Raw genomic sequence first — 13,978 nt, forward strand, 5'->3', positions numbered from 1 at the left:
TTAAAAATCTCGAAAATTTTAAATTTTCGGAATATTAAAATTTTCAAAATTGCCAAATTTTTGGTATGATCCCAAAATTATCAGAAACATGAATTTTCAATTTTTTTTGCACAAATGGTTAGATTAAAAATCCATCACATATAACAGATACATATTTTTCACAAAAGTTGTTCTACGTACAATATTACATAACAACTTAGGATGACTTCCTAACTTCATCTTCCTAGTGCCTAATTTGTCTTGCATATGTTGATTCCCATACTTTTGCATCTTCAGTACAATTCTGTCTCCAACGGTCAGTGACGGGTGGTAATGGACTATCAGGTTTCAATTTTACCTGAACCCAATGATTGTGATTGACAAAACCAACAACAATGCTTTTATGTTTGTTCGTATAACCTAAAATCAATATCAACTCATCGAACCTTTTGTTTGAGCCTTAGGGAATCACACCGAAAACCCTTTTTTCAAAGGTATAAAATCAACCAAACAAATATATATTTTTTATCGCGAAGTACGAGGCTCTGATTTCTCACTTCAACAAGTGAACATACATAGGCACGAGGATCCAAATCCTTGGCGAGTACACTAATAAAAAATTCATTTCCACTCTGTAAACCTTTAGCAAGTAAGCATTAAGATAACGATACTCATTCAAGCGTAGACATCCTAGATGGTTCTCATTAAGTACGATGGATGTGAGGGGTGCTAATACCTTCCCCTTGCATAACCGACTCCCGAACCTGTTCGTGGTTGCGATGACCATTCTTTTGGGTTTTTCTCGATATTTTCCCTTTCCTATGGAATGAATAAAATTCGATGGTGACTCTGTATTTTTCACGCAACGACAATGTCTGTATCTCATTATGCTGGTTCTGAATCATTTGGTTCATGGAGTCCCAATCTCTACACAAATCACCCTTACTATTTCCCAACCAATTCTTCAATGTAGCACGGGAAGACTCAACTCGGTTCATTTTTGTATTTCTAAGGTGTATAACCTGATCGGTCCAAGCAAAAACAATTTTCTCCTTCACCTAATCAAGATATTTTTCAACAAATCGAGATATTTTTCACACATTTTCCAAAAATACATAACGGAATCGACATATAATTCTTTTGTGGAAGAATTTACCATACGATTCCATGCATCAGTTATTTTTTCCACAAACACCCCCCCCCCCCCCCCCCCCGCCTTCACCATTTTTCCATCTTCAAACTCTACCTATTTTGTCCCTACCGTCGATTTAATCCGACTTCTCACATTCTTTGTTATGTGATATCTACCAAGTAATACATAAGAAGTAGGAAATACCTTTGCAACCGAATTCATCAATGCGGTATCGCAGTCAGTAATATCACTTTAGACATTTCTTCTTGGTTCTTCAACATTGCACGACACACCTCTAAGGCCCAAGTAACATTCTCCTCTTTTTCGCTCTCTAGAAATGTAAACTCGACAAAATAATTCTTCTCAGCAGAGGTGACACCAACCATCTTCAATAATGGAAGTTTATACTTGTTGGTCTTGTACATTGAATCAACTATGTGCACAGTAGTAAACATGTTCAACAACTTGATGGAATTAGGATGAGCCCAAAATATATATCAAACGATAACTCCATCCTCGCATGTTCGGTACCTAGACATATAACTGTTATTACCCAACAGTTTCAACAGTTGTTGCATTTCAGTTTTATATCCCCCCCCCCCCCCCCCCCCCTAAAGCTCCATGTTAGTTTGGTACCAAATATTGTACACTTGTTTGATATTTAAGATATTTTCTGATCTTTTATATTTCAAAGTTGTAAGTATATTTTTCGATTGGACCAAATTCAATGTCATGTCAGTAGCACATTCCATCTCTCCCGGCATGAGGCGGCACACAATTGGATGACCGACTAACTTTTCACACAAATCATGGTTATGCAAACCATATATGACATTAAATATCCAGTTATTATTTGCCAACATATAAACACCCTCATTAAAGGAACACTTTCATTTTCATGAACCGGTGTCATCTCGTTTAAGATTCCGGATAGAAGGTCTATATTTCCCTCTTCTTTCGCACGTCATTGTCACAAAAGCACATCTTATATCTGAACCATTATCGGACCTTCCGATAACCACACCAAATCCCAATTTGGAGACCTCCGAATGAATCCATTGAAGCATGTGATCACGAGATTCAAACTCTTGCTCATTTTTAAATTGGTTGACAACATCTACCTCCTTCACAACAACACCTTTAACAGCGGGAGACACAACTTTTTAAGGAAAAATATCGGGATGCACCATATCTAATGAAAACAATTACCACAGAACAGTAAATAAATGATAATGCTCAGAGCTGGGAAAAAATGAACACAAACTGATACTAAATGCATTTCTGGGTAAGTTCATTCTTTCGGAAAAATGCTAGTTTTTCAGACAGAAAACAAGATTAATATGAGCAATGAGGCTTGAAATAAATGACATTTACCTTAAATTTCAACTTCTTTTGCTCCCTTTGATGTGATGAAACACAAGATTAAAGATTTGGAGTAAAAATGTGGATTGAGAATGGAAGGTTTTTGGTGAGGGTTTTGAGTGAAAAACAAGTATGGTTGTATGATCATGCAACTCTGTGAGGTAACATCAAATTTCAAAGTCCCGCCCAAACTTTCGAAGATGCATATCTGGAATGTTTACTGGGATAATCAACTATTAACATATTTGTTGGAAATTCCGGAGATGTATCTCAATGATTTTTTTTAGTATTCATCTAGGGTGACACTCAGTTGGTGTACCATAACGATTGAAAATTCCTCATCTCTAACTAGTTTATTTAAAATGATTTTTGAGAATGAAATTTAGGTGTTTGGATTATATCTTCTGTACATACTTCATATAGTAACATCTGAACAATTATGTTTTTTTTTGTATACCAGTTTCTTAAAACCTTTCACTCATGATCATATAACATTTTTTCTTAAACTCTAAAAAATTCTTCAATTCTTATTGAATAACTTTGTTTAGAAACACAATTCAATTGTATTTCAACATCATAGTCGTGTGCAATTATAGGTAACTTACATGTATATCATTGATGATCATTTAATGATATGTTTTTTCTTCATTGTGAATGTCCTCTGGATAGTAATATTCAGAGCCTTCTGAAGTGAAACATCTGAATGCTTTGAATGGTTGCTTAAATTTTCTTAATTTTCATTGGTTATAAGTATGATGCACCCTGATGTTGTCAACAAATCTAATGCACCAGAGGATAATCTTTTAAAAGACCCCTAACCCGATGTTGTACATGTTTATTTTGGAAAAGAATTTACCACTATACAAGAGTTTACGTTAGGTGAACATGTGCTTAAATGGGTCCAACGAAAGCTGTCAAATTAGGTTTTGGGATAGTTATCGAGAGGTCAAATTCTGGCTAAGCTAGAAGACAACCATTTTCTATGATGAGATGTGAAAGAAGTGACTAATATAAAGAACATATCCGAAGTTAAAATGTAATGGCACAAAAACAAGGAAATGTGTATGATGCTCATAATACTATGCAAATAACTCATAAATATCCCTATAGAGAATAGTGGGAGGCGTAGAAAGTGTGGGGTCCCTAGGTATACCTTGCAAATACCCAAATTTCCTCAATACTAGTATATGTGGATACTTAAGTCGAGATCCACAAGCTAGCCATCTAGAGTACCATCAAACCTCCTCTAAAGGTTATGTCTGACAGTGCTTAGAGTATGGTGTGAAACAAATATCAAATGCCATAATATAGTCAAGAACGTCTATTTACAACCCAAATGTTGGGTTCCCACTATGTGCTTTAGCCACGCATGCACGACGCAACTCTTTGTTGTACTTGGTAACATATTTCCACTTGATGATACTTGTAAAATATTGGAGGACTCATGCCTGAAAAATGGTTCATATGAAATCAGTAATTCAAGGTACAAGTACTATGAAATTAATATTGTCACATACCCCTAGTTACCTGAAATATGCCATTGTTTCTTATCATTTATCTCGCCTTCTGATGCGTTGGAAAACTTGGTGTTCGCAAGTGTACGAACGCGTCAGAGTAATATAAAAGATTATCGAACCACAGAGACCAAGTGTCAATCTATCGTTATCTGTCGTTATGGTGTTTATCAAAGGCAATCAAAATAAGTGTTTTTGTAGCGTGCAATAAAAAGTAAAGTATTGAAATAGAATATAATTAATAAAGACAAGGTCGAATGTAATTCACGTAATCAATTGATAATCCAAGTACTTGCTAATAGAACTACTTATGGACAATGTTTCCTACTTTGAAAAGAACTAATTTAACAGGAACTGTCGCTTTCGTGTATTCAGAACCGAGTTGTACTCCCTAATCAAACCCTCTTATTGTCACTTATAAAAAGGCGTGCATTGCGTTAGAGTAGTAAACTTATTTTTAAGAAATATAGTATCTTGACTAAGTTGAAAAGTATTATAACCTGGATTTCTTAACCAAAAGAGGTTCTTACGAACCAGACTCTAAACTTATAAACGCGTCCGAAAATAGTTTTAAAATCTCTTTTCTTCTTAATGTTAAAAACTCCTAATGAACTAAACAAAGCGCTTTCGTTGTTTTTGAAATAGTTAAAAACAATTAAGTTTAAAAAGACGTTGGACGACTTTCGATCTTACCCAACGGAATTGAAGTGCGGGAAAACTTAATTTGAAAGTTAAAATAGCCCTTAAGCGTTTCTACGAACAATTGTACAGATTACTGGTTTAATTACGATCCTTACATTATAGCCTTATAAATTTAGCTAGACATGGTAAAGTAAAAGTGAATTAAAATAAATAAAAGTAGTGCGAGTGCGGAAAGTAAATAATTTAAAGCGAGTGTGAAAAATAAATGAAAGTAGTGCGAGTGCGGAAAGTAAATAATTTAAAGCGAGTGCGAAAAATAAATGAAAGTAGTGCGAATGCGGAAAGTAAATAATTTAAAGCGAGTGCGAGGAAATAAATAAAAGTAGTGCGAGTGCGAGGAAATAAATAAAGTAAAAGCGAGTGCGGGAAATAAATAAAATAAAAGCGAGTGCGGGAAATAAATAAAGTAAAGGCGAGTAATAAAAACCTGCTCCAATCGGAGGACTGAGTAAATTGCAATGCGGAAAAGAAAATGGCGGCAGGATTAACTTCCTTCCAAAGTGCTCCAAACTCGAGTACAGACTCTATCACAGGCTCAATTACACAATTGTGGTAACACTCCAATGCGAAGCGATTACCACTTTATAAAACTGAATATATGCCTAAGTGAAACAAAGTTGCTTCTGATTTCGCCTTGTTCCGACGTTCGGATCTTCGTCTGCTCTAAGTTTGGGTGATTGTAAAACTGAATTCGCGTTTCTATTTATAAGCAAATAAAAAAGGTGGAATTGACTTGGATGCCCTTCAACTTGAAAATAGAGGAAACCGTTTTCCTCTTGTGGCGCCCGCCACAAGGCCATGGCGCCCGCCACAAGCACAAAGTGGGGCGCCTTAGTGGAAGTGGTGGGAAAACGTGGGAGTTGATGGAAGTTTGAATTGGACACGTCATGGCTTGGACTGTGGCGCCCGCCATTGGGTAGGCCATAAGAGCAAAATGCTGATTTTTAGGGTTTTTGGCTCTTTTTCGCTCCTTTTCTCGATTGGGGCTCCTATTAAGGTAAAAACCTGAAAACAAAGGAAAACACAGTAATAACACAACAAAATGACAATAAAATGATTAGAATGCATGTGAAATCGGAGTCAAAAATACGTAAATTTTAGTGTGATCAAACTCTCCCACACTTAAACCTTTGCTTGTCCTCAAGCAAAACATTATAAAGCTCATAAAAGAAAAACTGGTGTAAACGAGTGCTTCAGGTAGAAATTCTAAGTTCAAGTCGGGATGCAGTGATAGGTACTAACTGAGTGAACTAAGGGTATCATGATGACACTAATCCGCAAATACGGACATAAACTTCATTCCTATATTAACCAACCCATATTATCCCACAATACCTAGGCCTGCCTCTTCATCTCTTTTGTGTCCTTTTCATTCAGGCGCAATCACATTAAGCCCGTTATCCGTACATACTTCATAGTAGAGTGGCCTGTCAGTGATTATGATCAGAGCATGGGATTTCTGGCACATAAATATGTGTAAATTGTAACACCCTTCTAAAATACCCCAAATATTTAATTAAAATAATAAAAATATCAATCAGAGTAATTATGCCCCGAAGGGTGTCACACAACATTTTCACACCATGTTCCAAATTATCCTGTCATGCTCATTTATTTAATTAAATAAATCATTTGCATAATTTGCAGCGGAACAAAATCCAATATCAATACAAAACATGCAACACAATACATGTAAGCTTATTCAACAATCATCAATGAAAACAAGTAAAACATCCCGTCCCGATGTTACATCTATCAGAGCATGACCCACTAAGTAACTACTCTAGACTCCAAGTTCTAGCTCCTACTCAATCACTGCTCGTTACCTGAAAAACAGTTGTAAGGGTGAGTTCCTCAATCGATATAATAAGTATTATAAATATCATGTCATGTTAAGTAATTTAACACACTTCATCACCCTAATCCAGACATATATTCAATAACAGCACATCAACTCAACATAATACTCAACATCAACACAAACACACGTATAATATTGGAATACATCCATTCATATTATACGCCATACATATATTATGCAATGAGACTCCATGCATGCGGTACCGACTACTTTGTGAACATATAGTTCAACCTCACCGTCCAAATCCAGGCACGGCTACCAAGCTCACTAGTCCCACTCATTTGAGACATAGTGACTCACTCACTAATTCCTCACCATGGGAATTAGCTACCACCCCAAATGGGCCATGCTATGCACGCTAATCACCTAGCATGCAAACATCAACAACAACAATCAAAATGATTTACTCACTAATTCCTCACCATGGGAATTAGCTACCACCATAAAGGCCACAATATGCATGCTAATCACCTAGCAATGCAACATCAACAACAATTCGAGAATAGACACATGCTCACACTCTAAGCCATAAAATAATCTATTCACAAATACACACATTCACATCATCATGTATACCATCACATATCATCAACAAAAGTATATCATATCATGCCACATAATCAATCATAGTATTAGCACACTCTACTAATACCTATACTATTCAAAATAGCGGGAAATGATCCCTACAACATCATACCTCAGCTAAGTACATCACTCAGCCTAAACAACCAAAAAATGCACAGCAACAGTTCAGAAAAACCACAATTCTGCCCATACGCGTATTGCCTACGCCCATACGCGTATTGCCCAAACCTGACCAAGTCCATACGCGTAATGCCCACTCTCATACGCGTATGCTACGCGTACCACATCCTCATACGCGTACCAACAGAGAAAATTTCACGTTCAAAACATCATCTTTTTCACTCATACGCGTATGGTATACACCATACGCGTACCAATCCAGGGATACGCGTATCACATGCGTATGGCGCGTACCAGCACCAAAACTCCCATTTTCAAGCCATTCCATACGCGTATTGCCTATTGCCATACGCGTATGACCAGAATCAAATTCCCAGACCTGCTATGGTTTCCTCTGCTACGAGATCTCTCTAATTCCAACCTTCTACAGTTAAATTTTCATACACTTTCGTTCGTTTTATCAGATACAGATCAGACACATTCAACTTCTCAAATCGCTAACCTTACTACATCTAATTCCTACGAATTTTCATCAATTATCATTCCAAATTCGTCCATCAATATTTCACAAATTCATCACATATCATTTCAATCAGAGTCAAAATCAGAGGTTTATCACTACCCATTACATGCTATCCCATAAGACCCATCAAACGATGATAAACCCCCCTTACCTGAGTTAATCCGGCAATTCCGTTAGCTTCAAGCTTTTCCTCTTCCCTTGCTCTGTCTCTTTGCCCTTTCTCTCTTTCAGCCGTTTCTCTGTTCCTTTTCACGTGAAAACCCTTTTTCCAAAAATTGGGACTTTTTATTATTCCAACTTATATACTCCAATAATAAAACCCAATAATATTATCCAAATAATAATATTAATAATCCAATAATATTAATCCAATTATTTAATTAAATTAATAATATACTATTAACTCAATTTAAATAATTATTTCATTTTATTGGGGTGTTACAACTCTCCCCCACTAAAAGAGTTTTCGTCCTCGAAAACATACCTCAAGCGAACAACTCAGGATAAGACTCCTTCATCTGACTCTCAAGTTCCCAAGTCACATTTCCACCTGCTGGTCCTCCCCAAGCTACCTTCACCAAGGCGATCTCTTTACCCCGCAACTGTTTCAACTCTCGATCCTCTATCTTCGTAGGTGATGCTTCAACAGTCAGGTTATCTCTCACCTGTACATCATCTACTTGGACTACATGCGACGGATCATGAATGTACCTCCTTAACTGAGACACATGAAAAACCTCATGCAAATTCGCAAGCGACGGCGGTAAAGCGACACGATAGGCTACCTCCCCTATCCTCTCCAAAATCTGATAAGGACCAATAAATCGAGGTGTCAACTTCTTCGACTTCAAAGCTCGACCAACACCAGTTATCGGAGTAACACGAAGAAACACATGATCTCCCTCTTGGAACTCGAGTGACTTCCTCCTCTTGTCATGATAACTCTTCTGACGACTCTGAGCAATTCTCATCTTCTCCTGAATCATCTTAATCTTTTCTGTAGTCTGTTGAACAATCTCCGGTCCAACCACAACACTCTCACCGGACTCATACCAACATAAAGGTGTCCGACATCTCCTACCATACAAAGCTTCAAACGGTGCCATACCAATGCTCGAATGAAAACTATTGTTGTAGGTAAACTCAATCAAAGGTAAGTAACAATCCCAAGCACCTCCCTTTTCCAAAACACAAGCCCTCAAAAGATCCTCTAGTGACTGAATCGTCCTCTCAGTCTGACCATCAGTCTGCGGATGATATGCAGAACTCAATCTCAGCTTAGTTCCCAAAGCCCTCTGCAAACCTTCCCAAAACTTCGATGTAAATCTAGGATCTCTGTCCGAAACAATACTCGACGGAATACCATGCAAACTTACAATCTTCTCAATATACAACTCCGCCAATCTCTCTAACGGATAATCCATTCTAATCGGAATGAAATGAGCCGATTTTGTCAACCTGTCCACAATCACCCAAATAGCTTCAAAATTCTTATTTGTCCTCGGTAAACCAGAAACAAAATCCATACTGATACTATCCCACTTCCACTCTGGAATAGCCAACGGTTGCATTAACCCAGACGGCTTCTGATGCTCAATCTTTGACTTCTGACAAGTCAAACAAGAATAAACAAAACTCGCAATTTCTCTCTTCATTCCCGGCCACCAGAATAACTTTTTCAAATCATGATACATCTTCGTAGCTCCAGGATGAATACTCAAGCCACTACGATGTCCCTCCTCAAGAATACTCTTCTTAAGCTCAATAACATCTGGAATACACACCCGATTATCAAATTTCAAAACACCATTCTCATCAACTCTGAATTCACCACCTTGACCTTGATTCACTAAAGTCAACTTATCAACCAAATGCACATCAGATTTCTGACCTTCTCTAATCTCATCCAAAATACCACTCGTTAACTTCAGCATTCCCAATTAACACTATTGTGAGTACTCTCACACACCAAGCTCAAGTCTCTAAACTGCTCAATTAAATCCAATTCCTTAACCATTAACATAGACATATGCAATGATTTCCGACTCAACGCATCAGCCACTACATTTGCTTTACCCGGATGGTAATTCAACCCAAAGTCATAATCCTTCAGAAATTCTAACCATCTCCTCTGCCTCATATTCAGCTCTTTCTGATCAAACAAATACTTTAAACTCTTATGGTCACTGAAAACCTCAAATCTGGACCCGTACAAATAATGCCTCCATAACTTCAGAACGAACACCACAGCTGCCAACTCTAAGTCGTGCGTCGGATAGTTCCTCTCATGAACCCTCAGCTGTCTCGAAGCATAAGCTATAACTTGCTTATTCTGCATCAACACACCACCCAAACCCAACAATGACGCATCACAATAAACCTCAAATGATTCCGACGAACTCGGTAATATCAGAATAGGAGCAGTAGTTAACCTTCTCTTTAACTCTTGGAAACCTTCTTCACATTTTGAGTCCCAAACAAACGCTTGCCCCTTTCTAGTCAACATCGTCAACGGTAACGCCAACTTAGAAAATCCCTCAATGAACTTCCTATAATAACCAGCCAAACCAAGAAAACTTCGAATCTCAGCAGCAGACTTCGGAGCTTCCCACTTAGATACCGCTTCTATCTTAGAAGGATCAACAGCAACACCACCTCTTGAAATCACATGTCCAAGAAAACTAACTTCTTCTAACCAAAATTCACACTTGGATAGTTTGGCAAACAACTTCTTTTCTCGTAGAATTCCTAAAACCACTCTCAAATGCTCAGCATGCTCTTCTTCAGATTTCGAATACACCAAAATGTCATCAATAAACACTACAACAAACTTATCTAGGTACGGATGGAAAATCCTATTCATATACTCCATAAATACTCCAGGCGCATTAGTCACACCAAAAGGCATTACAGAATACTCATAATGTCCATACCTTGTTCTGAAAGCAGTCTTCTGAATATCCTCAGTTTTCACACGTATCTGATGATACCCAGATCTCAAATCTATCTTGCTGAACACACTCGCACCAACCAACTGATCCATCAAGTCATCAATCCTCGGCAAAGGATACCGATTCTTGATCGTCACTTTATTCAGTTGTCTGTAATCCACACACAACCTCATAGTACCTTCTTTCTTCTTAACCAATAACACTGGTGCACCCCACGGCGACACACTCAGACGAATAAATTTCTTATCCAACAGATCTTCCAGCTGACTCTTCAATTCAGCTAACTCAACAGCAGACATACGGTACGGAGCCATCGATATCGGTCTAGTACCAGGTACCAAATCAATCGAGAACTCAACTTCACGCTCTGGCGGCAATTCATTCACTTCTTCAGGAAACACATCAGGAAAATCACACACCACGGCTAGATCGCCAATCATCAGTTTATCTTTAGCCTCCAGAGTCGCTAACAGCATAAACAATTCCGCCCCATCTGCTACTTCCTCATTCACCTGCCTCGCTGATAGAAACAAACTTTTTCCTTCCTCAATCTCAGGAAAGATCACAGTCTTATCAAAACAGTTGATAGAAACTCGGTTAAACACCAACCAGTTCATACCCAAGATAACATCAATCTGCACTAACGGGAGACACACAAGGTCTATCCCAAAGTCTCTACCAAAAATACTCAAAGGACAACTCAAACAAACTGAAGTAGTAGTCACTGAACCCTTCGCAGGAGTATCAATCACCATGCTACCATACATCTCAGATATCTCTAACTTAAGTTTCACAGCACAATCCAAAGATATAAAGGAATGAGTCGCACCTGTGTCTATAATAGCTACAAGAGGAAAGCCATTAATATAACACGTACCTCGGATCAACCGATCATCTGCAAAAGTCTCAGAACCCGATAAAGCAAAGACCCTTCCTCCCGACTGATTCTCTTTCTTCGGCTTAGGACACTGTGGACTGATATGACCCACCTCTCCACAGTTGAAACAAGTCACAGTCTTCAACCGGCAATCTGCAGCCAAATGACCACCTTTTCCACATTTAAAACACTTCTTCTCATTACTGGTACACTCATGGATACGATGTCCAGCCTGGCCACATCTGTAACACTTAGCAGGGGCACTAGAGTCTCCCCCACTAGGCCTCTTCGTCCCACTCTGTCTCTGGAAACCTTTGCCAGCTGCATACGGTTTCCCACGATCATTCTGACTCTTGCCTTTCCTATCAACCCTTTGCTGATAGCTCTCTGCTCTGGCCTTGGAATCCTGTTCAAAAATCCTGCAACAGTCAACCAAGTCAGAAAACACTCTGATCCGCTGATATCCAATAGCCTGCTTGATCTCGGGACGCAACCCGTTCTCAAACTTCACACACTTTGAGAATTCCCCAGCAGCCTCATTATAGGGAGTGTAATACTTTGACAGCTCTGTGAACTTAGCAGCATACTCAGTAACCGACTTGTTACCCTGCTTCAATTCCAAGAACTCTATCTCTTTCTTTCCTCTAACATCCTCTGGAAAGTACTTCCTCAGAAACCTCTCTCTGAACACAGCCCAAGTGATCTCAGCATTCCCAGCAGTTTCCAACTCAGTGCGGGTAGCAACCCACCAATCATCTGCTTCCTCTGACAGCATATGCGTACCGAACCTGACCTTCTGGTTATCGGCACACTCAGTTACTCGGAAGATTCTCTCGATCTCCTTCAACCACTTCTGAGCACCATCTGGATCGTATGCTCCCTTGAACATTGGAGGATTGTTCTTCTGGAACTCACTCAGTTGACGAGCAGCTCCCATTCCCACAACATTCGGATTTCCTCCAAGTACTCCAGCTAGCATACCCAGAGCCTCAGCAATTGCAGCATCATCTCTACCTCTTCCAGCCATCTCTATTATGAAAACCCAAACAAACTAAAACAATGAGTACTGATAGGGTTACACAACACCTATACCGTACAGGGAAATAGAATAATTACGACTCGACTCGACCGACTATGCTCTGATACCACTAATGTAACACCCTTCTAAAATACCCCAAATATTTAATTAAAATAATAAAAATATCAATCAGAGTAATTATGCCCCGAAGGGTGTCACACAACATTTTCACACCATGTTCCAAATTATCCTGTCATGCTCATTTATTTAATTAAATAAATCATTTGCATAATTTGCAGCGGAACAAAATCCAATATCAATACAAAACATGCAACACAATACATGTAAGCTTATTCAACAATCATCAATGAAAACAAGTAAAACATCCCGTCCCGATGTTACATCTATCAGAGCATGACCCACTAAGTAACTACTCTAGACTCCAAGTTCTAGCTCCTACTCAATCACTGCTCGTTACCTGAAAAACAGTTGTAAGGGTGAGTTCCTCAATCGATATAATAAGTATTATAAAATATCATGTCATGTTAAGTAATTTAACACACTTCATCACCCTAATCCAGACATATATTCAATAACAGCACATCAACTCAACATAATACTCAACATCAACACAAACACACGTATAATATTGGAATACATCCATTCATATTATACGCCATACATATATTATGCAATGAGACTCCATGCATGCGGTACCGACTACTTTGTGAACATATAGTTCAACCTCACCGTCCAAATCCAGGCACGGCTACCAAGCTCACTAGTCCCACTCATTTGAGACATAGTGACTCACTCACTAATTCCTCACCATGGGAATTAGCTACCACCCCAAATGGGCCATGCTATGCACGCTAATCACCTAGCATGCAAACATCAACAACAACAATCAAAATGATTTACTCACTAATTCCTCACCATGGGAATTAGCTACCACCATAAAGGCCACAATATGCATGCTAATCACCTAGCAATGCAACATCAACAACAATTCGAGAATAGACACATGCTCACACTCTAAGCCATAAAATAATCTATTCACAAATACACACATTCACATCATCATGTATACCATCACATATCATCAACAAAAGTATATCATATCATGCCACATAATCAATCATAGTATTAGCACACTCTACTAATACCTATACTATTCAAAATAGCGGGAAATGATCCCTACAACATCATACCTCAGCTAAGTACATCACTCAGCCTAAACAACCAAAAACTGCACAGCAACAGTTCAGAAAAACCACAATTCTGCCCATACGCGTATTGCCTACGCCCATACGCGTATTGCCCAAACCTGACCAAGTCCATACGCGTAATGCCC

The sequence above is a fragment of the Lathyrus oleraceus genome, chromosome 6 (assembly GCF_024323335.1).
Source record: "Lathyrus oleraceus cultivar Zhongwan6 chromosome 6, CAAS_Psat_ZW6_1.0, whole genome shotgun sequence".
Classification (NCBI taxonomy): domain Eukaryota; kingdom Viridiplantae; phylum Streptophyta; class Magnoliopsida; order Fabales; family Fabaceae; genus Lathyrus; species Lathyrus oleraceus.